Genomic DNA, 16,662 nt, shown 5'->3' with positions numbered 1-16,662 from the left:
GAATTAACGAACAGAACCAAACGGTTGGAAATCTAAAGTATGTAGTCAACTAGATTTTCTGGTCATTTAAAGAAATATTGTTCTCTCATCTCATGTCGAAGTGTTTACGTTGTGCTGTGGATATAAAATTCAACTATTTTAGAATATTTTTTAGGAATATTCGCATTTAGAAGAGGCATTCTGTAAAGACTGTAAGTAATTTAAATTATCATTAGAATTTCTAGAATACATACAAAAGGTTTTGTAATCCATTTAACTGTCAATTTATTTTAATTTATTTTTTAAATGCTGTTTAGTTTTTCTCTTGACTGTAAAGTAAAAAATACCAATAACTAAACATTTGTAAAATATATAACGTTAATTAGAAAAGAAATGAAGTTTAAGATCTGAAATGTAGACAAATCAAAATATTCGGATGAGTTATGTATATGAGAAAAAAAAGTGTGTGTTTGAGGGACACTAGCATATAATTAAATTATTCAGAAAAGCCTAAACGCTGCCGCCACTAGACTCTACTATACTCTAAGAATTCCCATAGTCTTTTAACAGGAAAGAAATTCCCCAAACTGTATTGGAAAATTAGTACTGCCATCTATAGACAACCAAAGACAAAACATAATGAAAATTACGGATGTGTGTCACCCTGGGAAAATTCCAAGATATCTTATCTCAAAAACATCGCCCACAATTCCATAGGCAAACCAAAACAACATGTGATGTCACAGAGACATGTACCCCAGAAATTTCCAAACACATAACGTCACGATTCCTTATCTCTAAAATCACCCACCATGCTATACGCTAATCAAACACACCCCGTGATGTCCTTGACAGAATGGGGGCCCCCAGAGAAATTCCAAACATTCCAAACTTTATCTTATCACTATCCATCACCCATAATGCCATACGCAAATCATTTACTTATCTACAACTCATAACAACACACATCCACGACACGGACGTCGCTTCCCCATTCACCCTACTCCCTATTTGGTTCATAGTGTCCCACCAATCACGACACGAATCCTTATCCACTAATATATCTTCCTTTTCCATTCAAAACAATAACGTCACTTATTTACAACTAACAAATGACGTCACTTATCTTCATCTGATAACACAACCATGACACTAACGTCGCTTCCCCATACACCCTACCCCTATATTGTTCATAGTGTCCCACCAATCACAACACGAATCCTTATCTCTAACCATCACCCATAATTCCATACGCGAACGAAACAAACAACGTGACGTCACACACACAGATGTTCCCCAGAAAAATTCCAAACATTCCAAATCCGTGACGTCATCTTCTTAACAACTAATCACGTCACGATTCCTTATCTTATCTTGATCTTGTCAGAAGTGCTACCCTACCCACAATTCCTACGCGAACCAAAACACAAGAACTGACATCACTGACACATATGCCCCCAGGGAAATTCGAAACATTCCAAACTCATGACGTCACACACACAATGACATCATCATGTGAACAACCAATCACGTCACGAATCCTTATCTTATCTTGACAGAGATGGCTACCATACTACTTGTGCCACTGGGGTAGCTATAGTTTCTCGATTTTGTTGGCACAGTCAGTGAAATATATTATACTGCTTTGGAAAGTAAATGTTTGTTTGAATTAGTTTATGCTTTAAATCCGGGCTGTCAAACCTTAGGAATCCAAGAACCCATTAAAAGAAAAAGATTTATCCGAGGGCCGCATCCAATGCGTTTCTAGTAATTCAGTTTTTTTTATTCGTGTGGGGTCCCCTCCTCCAGATCCTCGACCATCCCTGAGGACTGGTTGAGCCCTCCTAATGAGGGATTAGTATGCAATTTTTTTACTGTAGCAGCGTGTGTTCACGGGAGGCCAGTTTGCCTGTTCTGAGGGACGATAAACCATAGTTTCCTGGAGAAAAAACCCTCTACTTCACTATGAGACCAGCTTACTCACCTTTAATCAAAAGAGACCAGATAAAGGTTCCTGATATCATGGACGGGAATCGAACCCAGGTCGTTTTGACCAAAGAGCTTAGTCTATACTGACTGAGCTACAGTGAGCCAGATTAGATGGCACCCTGAAGCAAACAAATATGGGTTATAAAACAAAAATATAAGAAAATCTCCAATTGCTATTTTGTTTTTATTACAAGAGAAACATTAATGCAAAACGATTACATAATAATATTAATTAAATGTTTGCTATACGGGGATATCGCAAAATAAAACTGTTTATAAGCTCTTCTAAATTTAAATTATAAACTTGAGTCCTCGCCTGTCGATATAGACCGGCCAATCTTTCTTGGGTCATTGCTGTTCGCAAATAATTTTTAATCAGTTTAAGCTTGGAAAAACTTCTTTCAACACTTGCTACGCTGTTAGCGTAGCGACGGCGCCTACCGCAATATGGCTGAACGAGCGCCCTTATTAAGCCGCGCCGTGAGGCAGGCTGCCTCTATGCTACACCCTGTCGACGGTATTGCACGCGCTCACGTTCCTCGATTCAAATTGTTATTTTATTTTTTAGATCATGAAAATCAAAGCCCAGAGGTGGGCCGCATTCGGCCCGTGGGTCTTGTTTTGGACAGCCCTGCTTTAAATAATAATAATAATAAATAAAAAACTTTTGCTTACGTATTTGTTGCATTATTCTATAGTTATTTTCCATAGATTTTTAGTCAATAAATGAGGTGTGTATTGAAAATTCACTAACGCTTTATTTCCGTATCGAGTGAATGAGGTTGGGCTTTTGAGCCCAATCTAACTTTTGGAATCTGAGGGGGAAGTCTCATTGCAACGTTTGCCATTCAGAGAAAGCTGAGTGAATATTAAGTAAAATGATCTAATTAAATCATATAGTACAATTAAAAACTCTTTGTTAAACTTTTATGCTACTTTCTCAAGATTTCGTGAGTTATTTTATGTTTGATATAATAACACAAAGCTGAAACTACAACCGTAATGACAAGCTGGGGAGAAGTAAAACAATGACCTTTACTTTACTCTTTTCAAGGTCAATGTGAAACTAAACAATTCTAGTAAACTAGTTTCTTCTATGTAGAAAGTATTTTACCTTGGGTATAATATATGTTAAAGATACCAAGCTATTTTAAACCTGGTTTTTACTCCATTTCCCAAGTAAGCAAACTGACAAATAAGTCAAGTTTGCGCCTGCACGTAATGCAAATCTAAGTGACCCGTAAAGTAGTACAGGTCTAGGCAAAGGTCGAAACCGATCTGGGTAGTGGCCCCTTGCCTTTAATGCATAGAATCATACATCTCCTCAAGAAGATGGGCTTTGCATTAAGGGTAAATATTAAGAGTAGTGATCAGAGCTTATTCCAACTTTACCACGAGTTGCCTAGACCTGTCCTCCGTGGCGCACCCAGGATTTAATCTTGGGAAGGGGGGGGGGACCCGAGTTGAATGGATAAAAATATTTTTAATACAATGAATTTGCATTAAAAATATTTTCATCCGTTCAACTAAAATTCGTTAAATTTCATTCATTAAATTAAATTCATTAGGTGATTATAAAAATTTATTTAAAGAATAAAATCCAGTTTTCTTTTCTTTTTACTAAGTTCTTGAATTATTTCAGTCGTGGTTACGTTAATCTCTCTGTGTATATACAGCAAAGCCAGTCGGTTCAATCGTGATTGTGTCATGGTAGATCTTAAATAGGCTTTTAAAAGGCGTAAGTTAGAAAATGACCTTTCTCTGACACATGTTGCTACCGGAAGCGTTGCAAATATTTTTAATAAGTTGTAGATGTTAGGATATATCATTTTGTCACACTTTAAAACGGCATTTTTGCATGGAGCTATTGCAAACGGTTTTCAAATTTCTTATACCACAACTTGAATTCCGCTTTCAAATTTGCTGGATTAGTATAAGACAAAACACCGGCATAAAATACGCACAATTCACGAAAATCTTTCATTGCACTTGCTGTTGGAGCATCTTTTCCATTTGGTAGAAGAGAAAAAAATATATATTTCAAAATGTTGCGGTGCCGAGTGAAACGTTCATGAAGTTGAGTCAATATTTGGTCAATAAATGGAATGAAATAGTTCTCCTGAAAAACTCTTCTACAGAATCGTCTGGAACATTGGACCGTAATGTTTGTTTTGATGAAGTCCTTGGCTTTTTAATGTCAATATTAAAATTATTGGCTTTTATACATGCTTCATCGTAAATATCTTTAAATGAAGAATCTGGTGTTTCACGAACGGTATTTAATTGAGCCAAAACATCATCAACAAAATTAAGAGGGCAATTAAGAGGTCACCGTCAGATGTTTGCATTATTTTAGACAATCGTAAGGTGCACGCAAATATTTTTTGAAAGCTAAATAAAGATATTATAAATCTTAAAAGAAATTAATATTATAATATTATAAACAACAAGAATGTCCTGTCTTTTAGTGGTATTGAAGAAATTGTGTACCTTTTCAATTATGCCAATGCAATTCATTTATCACAGATATAGCATTTCCAAGTGCCAAATTCAAACTAGGTGATGGACAATGAACATATAAAGCTTGTCAATATTATTATTACATAACACCTCCAGGTATCTCAAAGACATATCGTGGTAGGGCACCTACTCTACAACTCTCCGTCTTCACCAACCACAATCATCATCATCATCTACACCAACGCTGTCTACCGCCGACCACTACCACTAGTATTTTCACAGACGTGAGAGTTCAAACATCCATGCACATGGCGGAATTCGAACTCTCAGCCTTTTGGCTGGACAGTCGGCCAACCAGGATAGATATATAGATAAAAAATTAAATTTTGTGGATAAAAATTAAAACAAAGTTTTAATTTTTATTAAACAAATAAATAAAATTATATAATTATGTTACTATTTACTTTTAATGAGATGGATGAGCTTCTCGACCTTGCAGAGTTGCTGGATATCTGGCTCAATATTGGTCAACTGCAGTCGAAGATCGGCACACACACACACACACACACACTAAGGCGAATTCTGTATTTTGTTTTTATTTGAAGGAGTGATGAAAATGGTTTCTCGCAAAGATAGGTTGTAGAAAACTGCATGACGGGAAAATTCGGGAAATTCACTTCTCACTGAAGGCGAGATCCAGAATCGAGTCAAACCACGATCACGGAATTGCATTTTAAGCCCACTGTCACTTGAAAGCTCAATTAGCTGCTTTTTTTTTCGATAACGAAAGATCATTCTCGTGACTGCAAGCCTGAAATGGATCGTGAAATCACAAAAATTTCTTATAAAAAGTTATTCGGAAAATGTTTCCAAATTCTGTTTCAGAGTTTTGAGGTGGACACAAACCCTTTCTCAGTGGTTAAATTCTAAACTAATAAGCTTCGGGACCCTATACAAAATAACAATTGTATTTACCTTTTGAATACTATCCGGGAAAGCTCCAAACCACCCCATTACTATGATCACGCGTTCGTAATCAAGCTACTGTTGATATTGACTTTATATACACATTGAAAACTGTAAACAGTAGTTGAATAATAACACAATAATGAAGGCATAATTACTGTAAAGGGAGAAAAGTCACAAAACAGAAAAATGTTCCTATAAATTAAACTATTGTATTTACCTATGAATGCGATCCACTGGTAGAGTGTCCAGCAAGTCAGCAAATCTTTCCTTTCTTTCAGCGTATTAATATTATCGCATTGCAACTGATGGGAATTCTGTGGATTCGTTACAGACCTCGTTCTCTTCAGAAACTACACACAAACTGTCATTGCAAACTCGTTTTTTATTATCACTGTCATCCGAGATATTTTTCCGTTTAAAGAAGGTACCAATGTACTTATCCATAATTGAAATACCGTACTTACTCTCATATAACTCTCACCCCTGATTTTACTTTTTTGAAAAAAGAAATTAGAAAGTTTCGCATATACCTCGCAAATGAAAAAAAGCTGAAACACGTTCAGAGTGGGGGGGAGTTAGTAATTTGCTCCCGCCGTAAACAACACACCCTCCCCAATAGCCACTATATTGCAGAGGCAAGAAAAATAAGTACTTTATTATGTCAGTGAATAAGGTACCAGCAGTCTGTGTAATATACTTCTCAACAAATAAATTAGAGACAACTGGGATAAAAACGACACTAATTAATAAATCACATGTCCCCTCATACAGAAACTATGCTGTATATATAGACCCAAGCAAAAGCATATGTTGCACCAGCAAACACAGTATCTAACTAAAAACTACCGTTATTAATTAGATTGTGTGAGTTCGCTCTGCAGCAATTAAATTTAACCAAAAGTGTTAAAATTCGTAAACGTGTTAAAACTAAGATATATATATATATATATATATATATATATATATATATATATATATAGTATAGTTTCACATATTATTGGAATTCAGTTGAAGAGAATTAGCATTTCAACTCAATTGTCAGCTTGCTTTTCGCGCGATTTCCGAAAAATATATAAATACTGGAGTTAACTCACAACACATTTTGTCTAAGTATTACTTAGCACTTCTGAAGATATATTGAGCCTTGGTTGAAGGAGGAAAACCTTCAACAATAAAAATCAATAAACAACAAGCAATTGGTTGAAATGTGGATAACACATGTTCACTTCAAATCTGACAAAACAGCAAGGGAAGGTGGAAGCAATAAAACCATATTGTTTTTCACTTCACCCCTCTTTTATTACTCGACATTCTGCCACTACAAATTAAAATAGTGCAGAATGTTCATGGAATGAACATTTTGCCGCTATTTTTTTTAAGTATTCCTTTTATTTTAATAATTTTTACTTATTTATTCAATTTTAATTTGTTTTGTTTGGATAATTAAAATATATAGATTTATTTGCTTAATTTAAGTCTGCCTGTGGACCACCTGTCTCATCGTCGCGGACCATAGGTTGAGAAACACTGCTATAGGATTCTTTCACCTTATGGGACCCCTAATTCATAAACATTTTTGAAAGAGAAGACATGACACAACATAAATAAAAAATGAAATTTTAATTAGGAAAAATATTTTGGAAAATTTTCTAGTGTTTTTTAACTTTTTCTTTTGGGGATGCCAGGGCCCCCTTGGTCCCCTCCCTGGGTGCGCCACAGGCTGTACTACTTTACGGGTCACTTAGACTTGCATTACGTGCAGGCGCAAACTTGACTTATTTGTCTGTTTGCTTACTTGAGAAATGGAGTAAAAACCAGGTTTAAAATAACTTGGTATCTTTAACGTACTTTCTTCAATGTTTGTCGAACAGAGATCATAGATATATTAGAGGCATGAACAGGGCCGGCGGAAGCGGCGCCGCTACGAAGGGGGTACCGCTGCCGGGGCACGGTTCATAAGTTCATTTTTAAGAAACAAAATTTTTATCATAAAAACAAAAAATCTTAGAATGATCAATATTAAAATAAATAAGGCTGGATACACTGAATAAAAATTTACAAAAATTGTATATTGCCGCCTCTTTGATCAGCCGGCTGTTTACAATTTTTCAGCGAGAGCAGGCTAAATGCTTGCCTGCAGAATGTTGTCTACTGCAGTCTATCTAAAGTGAAATGGTGAACGGTTTTTATGCGCAGAAACGAATTTTCGTACAAAACATTTATTGCTAGTTAACTAGTCATATGGAATTCATCTCAGTAGGCTACTGACAGTAGCCCGGTGCGGACTATTATTTCGTCTCTGTGTCGTGTTGTGTAATAATTTCTTGTGGGTATAAAATGGAAATGGAATCAAAAATTAAAAAAAGTTATCCGGTGCACAAAATCGTAAGTGTCATGCTGCGAAAGATGCAAATATTAAGAAACAAACTGGGGCTCTTAATAAATTTGTTAAAATATGAAAATATTCTGATACAGATTGTAACCAACTCGATACATCAGAAATCAGAGTTGAAGAACCGTGCACATCATTCAGTTTGCATGAAAGTATTATTGCAACTGTTGAACAAGATAACAAGACGCAGGATTTAAGTGAAAAACAGTTAGGAGAAGATTTAGTTGTAGTTGACCACGAAACTAACACTCTGTTAGTCTGTAAATTTAGAAGATCCAGGTGAATGGGGAAATATTGATGAAAAATTACGAGTTGTTTTAATAGAAATGGGGCCTGTTCAAAAGAAAAAGATAATATATCCCAGAGATGCATATAGTCGTAAATTTGGCGACATGTATTATAATAGAAAAATGGAAAATGGGGAGCTCGTGCAAAGGACATGGCTCATTTATTCCGAAACTATAAATTCTGTTTTTTGCTTTTGTTGCAAACTTTTCACACCTGCTGAATCAAGTAGTCTAATAGAAGGTTATAACGATTGGAGAAATAAGTACAACTTTGCATAGACATGAGACTAGTTTAACTCACATGAAAAATTTCTTAAAATGAAAGGAACTTGACAAAAATTTAAAAAACAAAACTACTATTGATCGCTAGACTGAAAGCATCTATGATATGGAAAAGAAACATCGAACGAGTGTTTTAGAACGCTTGATTGAAATCATAAAATTCCTTGGTAGCCAAAATGTAGCTTCTCGCAGATCACCTGATAAATTATATGAAAAGAATAACGGCAATTCTTTAAAATTAGTCGAACGGTTTGCTATGTTTGATCCCGTTATGGAAAATCATGTTGAAAGGGCCCTCAATGAAACAATAGAGTACACTATTTGAGTAAAGACAGTCAAAATGAAATATTGGAAACTTTAAGTAACGCAAGCAAGGATACAATTTTATTATCAATTCTAAAATCTAAATATTTTTCCATAATTTTAGACTGCACACCTGATGCAAGTAAAACAGAACAAATGACCATTATTATTCGCTTTGTTTCCTGTGACAATGGAATTGTCAAGATCTGGGAAAACCTTTTAGATTTTGCAGGTATATCAAATTCCACAGGACGTGGTTTATGTGCAACAATAATGGAACAACTGGAAAAATGGACAATGGGGCAAATATGAAGGGGAAAAAATATGGGCTCCAAAATTTGCTTTTGAACAAAAATCCTCGAGCTTTTTACGTGCCATGTGCTGCTCATACCCTGAATTTGTCCGCGCGGTTAGCCGAGTGGCTATGCGCTTCGCAACCATATGCCTAGGGAAGGAGTGTCCTGGGTTCGATTCCCGTCGCCGACGTGAGGAGCTTAATGATCTTCCTCAGCAATAGCCAAATTAGTCGGCCTTGAGCGTGGATTGCAGGGTTTTCCCCCAGTTTATCTGGGGTTTTTCATCCCGCAAGCAGGCAAACCGTCCTCGTGAACACACACACAAACGTATCTACAGCCATAAATACGTAACCCACATGAGGGGGCTCAACTCGCCCCAATAGGAACTGGGGAGAAAAGGGAGGAAACTCCATATAAATAAATAAAAAAAACTCTAAATTTAATCATTAACGATGCAGCCAAACTTAACGCAGATACAATTAGTTTCTTTGCAATTATTCAAGAAATATACAATTTCTTTTCATTCTCTTACAAACGTTGGGCAATCGTTTTAAAGTTTGTAAAAAATTTAACATTGAAACAGCCATCAGAAACGCGATGGGAAAGTAAAATTAATGCAATCCGCCCTCTCCGTTATCAGTTAGGAGAAATTATGATGCACTTTTTGAAATTTTAAATAATGAAAATTTTAATAAAGAAACTCAGCATGAAGCACAAACATTATAAAGGACTGTAAATTTATAAAGGCTAATCATAACACAAACATTATAAAGGCTAAAATAAAGGACTACAAATTTATTTGCTCTCTTATAACTTGGCATGATTTACTTAACAGAATAAACCCTGTGAGTAAAATGCTACAAGACAAAAATATGAACATTACATTTGCTTTAGAATCTATCGAAAACTTTGTATCTGATCGATACTCTTACAAGAGTATCGATCAGATACAAATTTTAAAGAAGTTCTAAAAACGGCAAAAGAACTGAGTGAAGATGTGGATGGAGAACAAGAATTTAAAACTGGTACGGAAGTTCGACGACGAAAGAAGACACGACAATTTGACTAAGGGCTTCATGACGAAACACCACAATCGCCAGAAGATAAATTTAGAGTGAATGTGTTTTATACATTTCTAGACGTTGCAATGTATTCGTTAATAGAACGTTTTGAACAACTAAAAACATATTATGATAATTTCAATTTCTTGTATAGATTACTACAAATTAATGACGAATATTTACGAAAAAATTGTGACGATTTACAGATTCTCTTGAAGGACGGCGACAATAAAGACGTAAATGCAATAGAACTATATGAGGAGTTATGTGCTTTCCGTGATATTTTTCGGAAGGATAATTTAAATATTCAAAACTCTTTCGATATTCTTAATTTTATTGTGTCCAATAATTTTCTTTCCCTAACTTTTCAATTGCTTTAAGAATACTATTAACCTTACCTGTTAGTGTAGCGAGCGGTGAACGTTCCTTTTCCAAGTTGAAATTGATTAGCAAAGGTTGGTCGATTGATAGAGCCTCTGCTACTAATGGCTCAGCAAAAAGTTAAGCAGGTTTGAGTGCGTTTAGTAGTTCGAAGGGGTTCAATCGTTCGATGCTGTTGGCACACTCTCCCTCGATGAGTCTTTGGACTCCCTGGAGGTGTCACATAATAATAATAATAATAATAATAATAATAATAATAATAATAATAATAATAATAATAATAATAATAATAATAATAATAAACCTATTTGAGAATAAGTAGGTCACATAAAAAGCTTGTTAATTTGACGTTAATAGCTACTGAAAATTATATATATGCGGAGTTAATAGATTAATTAATTTTTGTTAATTAATTTCTGATTTCATATTCACGAAATTAGAAATTAATCTAATTTCGTGAACATGAAATCAAAATCCCTAAAATTAAAAAAAAAAATTTCAAGTATATTTATGTAATTTAATTTATTTTCTGTTATTTTGTAAAGATGTTACTTTTTTAATACTTATATTCTTCTTCTGGTTCCCATCTGCCATACGGCCGCGGGAGGTTAGCTATATGCTACCATTCTAGGAAGAGATGATTATGAGCAAGGTGGTTTCCCGTTGCCTTCCTTGCCGTAAGTATTTATGACTGTAACCTGTGTGTTCACGGGGCCGGTTTGCCTGCTTGCGGGATGAAAAACCCCAGATAAACTGGCGGAAAAAACCCTGCTGCCCACGCCCAAGACCGGCTAACTTGGCTATGGCTGAACAAGATCCTTAAGCTCCTCACGTCGTGAGACGGGAATCGAACCTAGGACACTCCTTCCCCAGGCATGTGGTTGCGAAGCGCAAAGCCAGTAGGCTAACCGCGCGGAATACTTATATTAAATGTTTTAATTATTTCTGAATTATTTTCTTATTTTACCATCTATCTTGAATATCTTTTATTTTCCTAAAAGATAGTTCCACTTATAAAAATGATTAAAACATTTTTAAAGTTACTAAGTTATTAAAAAATTTTTACAAGTTACTAAGAATTTAGTAACTTGTAAAATGCAAGAATTTTTTAAACTTTAGTTAAAAAAAATGTTAACTTTAATTAAAATTCATTTTAATCTTGTTAGCGATTCGGGTCGGTGAGAAGGCTATAATCCCTGTATCATTATATTTAACGATTAAAGTGAAGTGGCTTCATCAAAATTTGCTTCAACTTTTGAGAATTTTTTGAATATTCGGGTTTTTAACGATTATCTGCTTAGTCAACACCCCCGGTTCGTTGCATTTAGCGAACCAACGTGTGGCTGTTCCGTCAAAATTTATTTAAGAAATTTGAAATAATTCAAATAATTTACGATAATTTTATCGTAAAAGAACCACACACGCCTGGATCGTTACAGGGGGCGCTTAGATAGAAATTGCATGCGGGCGGCAAAGACCCTAGCGTCGGTTCTGGGCATGAAAGTAATGTCGCCCCGCCTTTTTTTTTTATTTATTTATTTCGATTCGAGCGCGGAGAGAGCGTTACGCTTTACTGAATAAAACACTTTAGTTTCATCACAGTGAGTGGCGCTGTGATCGGCCACATGAAAGCAGCACACAAGTTCATAAATGGCGGTTGTTACGCAAACGAAGCAGAGAATGGTGATTGCGCGCTGAAACGAGTTGTTTGTGAGGAGCTTCAAAGTCGGAGTAAATATTTTACGGGGTCGGAACACAGTGTGTGACAAAGAGGTGATCAAAGTATAAAAAATGATGGAGTCACTTGAAAAATGACAGAACATTTGCTGAAGATAGAAGATTAATCTATAGAAACCTTGTTAAATAAATTACAATAATCTGACAAAGGGCTCTCTTAATTGATAGAAAATTTGAAATTATCAGGCACTTTCAGATCATCATTAACAAGAACTGTGATGGAGAGAACCTGAATTGCCCAATTTTGGAGTGCAGAGAATATTTCCGGAAATATACTTATCAGTTTCTTGTCCATGACCCAAGCACTGTTTAGATGTTAGTGTCTTAAATATCAAAATTGGTTCACTTGCAAGCTTTTACTCATATAAAATTCTGATACAAATGAGGCCTGACATCGAATTGTTCATTCCTTAGGATTGAAACTAGTTGTGCAAGGATTGTGCATTAAACTAACTCAGTGGGTAACAACATCACGGTTTTAGATATTTTTGAAGAACCGTGATTGATCACTGACTTATCTGTATGATTCCCTATTTAACCTTCTTCTTTGATAACTTTGTTTAATTATTTTACCTTGAGTAAAATATTTTAGAATAAAACTGGATACGTTTACTTTTACTTGTATTTAATACAAATACCTCCTTCACTCCTATAAAAACTCAGGATATAACGAGTCTAACAGAGACGTGGTGTTATCCTGATCTTCAGGACTCAGAATTTAAATATGGCTATATGTGCAGATTCGAGAGAGAAAGGACAAGAAAATGTAATTATCCATATATTTTTTTTTAAAAAAAAATTAAACATGCATACCTTGACATACGCATTTGTACTACATGAGTGAAAAGCAGGGGCGAATGCTGGTTTTGAAATTCACGCTTGCTCTTGTTATCATTCAGGGAGTGAGAGGTGATTGAAGTCTGATTAGGAATAATGAATTATTGACCATTTAAAACTATATATTTAGAAATTTATGTACATTTAATCATACAAATAGAACATTTATTTTACAAATGATATACTATCTTTGTTAAAAACGTTTAATTTTCTTGACCAAAAAGCTCTGGAATGACTTTTAATGGGATTATATTGATCAAGTGCATATAATAAACAACTATGTTATCCAACTAAGGCTATTGGCATCTTCAGGTTAAATTGTTACAAACTATAATTAACCGATTCCAATTATATTAAACAAAGAACAGAGCGCGTACAATACATGCATGAATCTCACTTGTTATTTAGGAACGCTCTATAGTTGGCACTGTAATTCAGTTCTGGCGAGTTGAGAGATCTAATAAGGATCTTCCAGATCACGGGTAAGATTAGTCTTTGGTTCCTGTTACGGTTTTGTATACAGCAAGCAACTGTTGTAGCCTCTTTAAAAATTCGGAACGGAAGTCCTCCTATATGTAAGGAATTGTGCTTCTATCCCACTCTATCGTAAGATTCGTTCTTGAGAAATGAAAAGCTAACCCCAATTTTTCTTCTCTGTTATTATTGAAGTCACCTATGTGTCCTCTTTGCCTAATTTCAAGGCAAAGAAATTAGGCAGGGTATGTTATAAACTTCAGCATATTTGGAGAAAGGATGGTTATCTTTAGGAGATCTTAAGAATTGTCTAATCGTTTCTGTAGTTTAAAGGCCACTCTTATTTTATGTGGTCTAAGGAGTCTATCAATCTTATTGAAAACTGCCCTTAAGTATGGAATGACGATGGTAGAAATATAACGTATATCATCTCGTTGTCTTTGTCGGGGTTCAGAGAAAAGTATCTTGTGGACCAGTCTTCGAGGAAATCCATTCATGGTAAGGTTGGTAGATATCAGAGATAGTTCTTCCTGGAGATCTTGTTGATCTGTTGTGAGGATAAAGGTACGGTTCTTCAGCATGTGTACAATACTAAGTTTCTGAGAAATGTGGTGGAAGGAAGTGAAATGTAAATAACGTCCTGTATTGGTAGGTTTGCTGTAAACTGAGAGGTTGATACCACCATTCGTAAGCTTCATTTTAAAGAGGCCACAGCAGCTGCTCGCTTTATACAAAACCTTAACAGGAACCAAAGACTAATCTTACCCGTGATCTGGAAGATCCTTATTAGATCTCTCAACTCGCCAGAACTGAATTATAGTGCCAACTATAGGTTCCAATTAATATAATTGGAATCGGTTGATTATAGTTTGTAACAGTTTATTTACTTTTTAGTGCCTTACATCAGTTATGTACCATGAAGATGCCAACAGCCTTAGTTGGTGAAACTAGTTGGCATAACATAGTTGTTTATTATATGCACTTGATCAATATAATCCCATTAAAAGTCATTCCAGATATTCTATATTTTTCAATTTAGATACTTGACTACAAGTTCTACCCTACGGTTCTTCTTTATGAACTGGTCAATAACATCGAGTCAATAAAAACTTACCTTTCCCAAGCAACACGCACACTTGTAAATGCTGGCTGAAGCTCGCTGGCTAGAGCTACTTTGAATGCATATGGCCTGTATTTAAGATGCCGTGAAGGGGGCGGAAATGGCTATGCGTGTGAATGAAATCACAGTTCTGCAACAAGGACCTGGAAGCTCCGAAAACCGATCAAGCCAAGGTAGCTTTGATTATACGAGAAAGCATCGGCCTTCAATACACACTGTCTACAAAAATAAAAACCTAAATGAAATGCTTTTAAATGCATGCATTTATTAACAAATAAATATTATTTCTTTCTCAAGTAATGAGCTTGCATAGCAAGCATGGAGAATTCGTCCCTGGTGAAAAGGAATAAATACGAAAAAATCTTCAGGGACTTAACACTTAAATTGACCATGGCATTAGGATGTTCAAGAAAATTATATTTTCAGCTGATATTATTTTTATACCACAGTAACAAACCAAAATGGATGACCATATTAATGACCCACGTTAAAAAAAAAAATAAATGTCTGGTGGACAATGACAGACCAGTAAGATTCATTGACTCATTATACTTTTTTTTTTTTTTAACAAAAAGGAGTTTTATCATTATTTTTGACTCACGGGGTAATAGAGGCAAATAAGAAATCATATATACAATTTCTTATTCTTATTCTTAAAGAAAAATCTTTTTCTATTTAAGGAAAAAAAATCCATAATTTCCAAACACAAATTTTATCATAATCTGTAGAGTAAATGTATAGTAACGAAGGGCAGGTATAATAAAAGGTGTAATAAAAACAAATTTTCTTTCTGAAAGCAATCTCAGTTCTGCCGCCATGTTTAATAATGATATAGCGAAAGAACAATTATTTGATCCAGTGGCACACCCAGAGGAGGGGCCAAGGGGCCCGGGCACCCCTCAAAGAAAAGGAAAAAACACTAGAAAAATTTTCAAAAATCTTTTCCTAATTAAAATTCATTTTTTTTTTATTTATGTTGTGTGCTACTTATGAATTAGCGATCACTGCAGATGCTCAGTTATAGGTCGTAGGCGATGTGTAGTGTGTATTCGCAAAACGTCTACTCAACTCGGCCCCCTCCAAGATTAAATCCTGAGTGCGTCACTGATTTGATCTTTATTGTTTTGACATTTTCTGTTCTTTACAGAGAATTAAATAACTGGTTATTATTCCGATATTTCTTAATATTTCCAAAAATAACTGGAATAAACGTTTAGACAAGGACGATAAGAGTCATTTGCTCGCTACATTCGGTTTTTGGCGGCAAGAGATAATGAAAAAAGTGCCATGTCGATTTGTCAAATATCCATCTCTGCATTATGGTATTTCTTGAAGAAAATAGAAAACCACATTTGGTATTTAATAGACCGAACAGTTTGCTATATAGATGACGCAATTATGAACGCTAAAATTTACCGTTTGTTTGAATACTGCTGATTTAAGTAGTTCCAGGTGCCGCTGCCGCTGTTGTTGTAATAAATAGCATAAACGGGACGTTTAATTTATTATTACAGATTAAGTAGCGTCAAGTTATATTGATGATTGACCTGAATGAAGGAGTCGGCAAAGAAGTCTGGGAATGCAATAGAAATTCGTCCATTATCTATAAAAAATTCTAAAATTGTATTATTTTCTGAAAGCATGAAATTCAAGAAAGAAAGAAATCTTCTTCTTATGGTGCCATCTATCGAATGTCGGCGACCATCTTAGCGAACAACCATTAAGTAAGTTATTAAGCAATTAATAACTTTTCTCATTAAAATGTAAATATGTTATACGTGTAGAATAGTTTATTCTACATATATTCCAGACAATAGGAAAGTATGAGTATAGAAATCAATGTCATGTTTCAGTAAAGAGGAAGGATGGAAAGCAAACTAATCACCATAACATGCATAGATCTACATACAGATACAGAAATCTATAAATAAGCCAAGTCTTGAAAGTATTGCTTTCTACGTGTTTGTTTGTTTACCAAATCTTATGTTGCCTATATAAGGACAACGACTTATTATCTTTGGGAAAAAGTTCCGACTCCAAAGATGTTTAAGATTGCAGATATTTCAAAGGCGTAATCCCTGTTGAATCAATTTAT

This window comes from Typopeltis vanoorti, chromosome 13, assembly GCF_054136105.1.
Source record: "Typopeltis vanoorti isolate ZY-2024b chromosome 13, IOZ_Tvanoo_1.0, whole genome shotgun sequence".
NCBI lineage: Eukaryota > Metazoa > Arthropoda > Arachnida > Uropygi > Thelyphonidae > Typopeltis > Typopeltis vanoorti.
Note: the sequence above shows the minus strand (reverse complement) of the source record.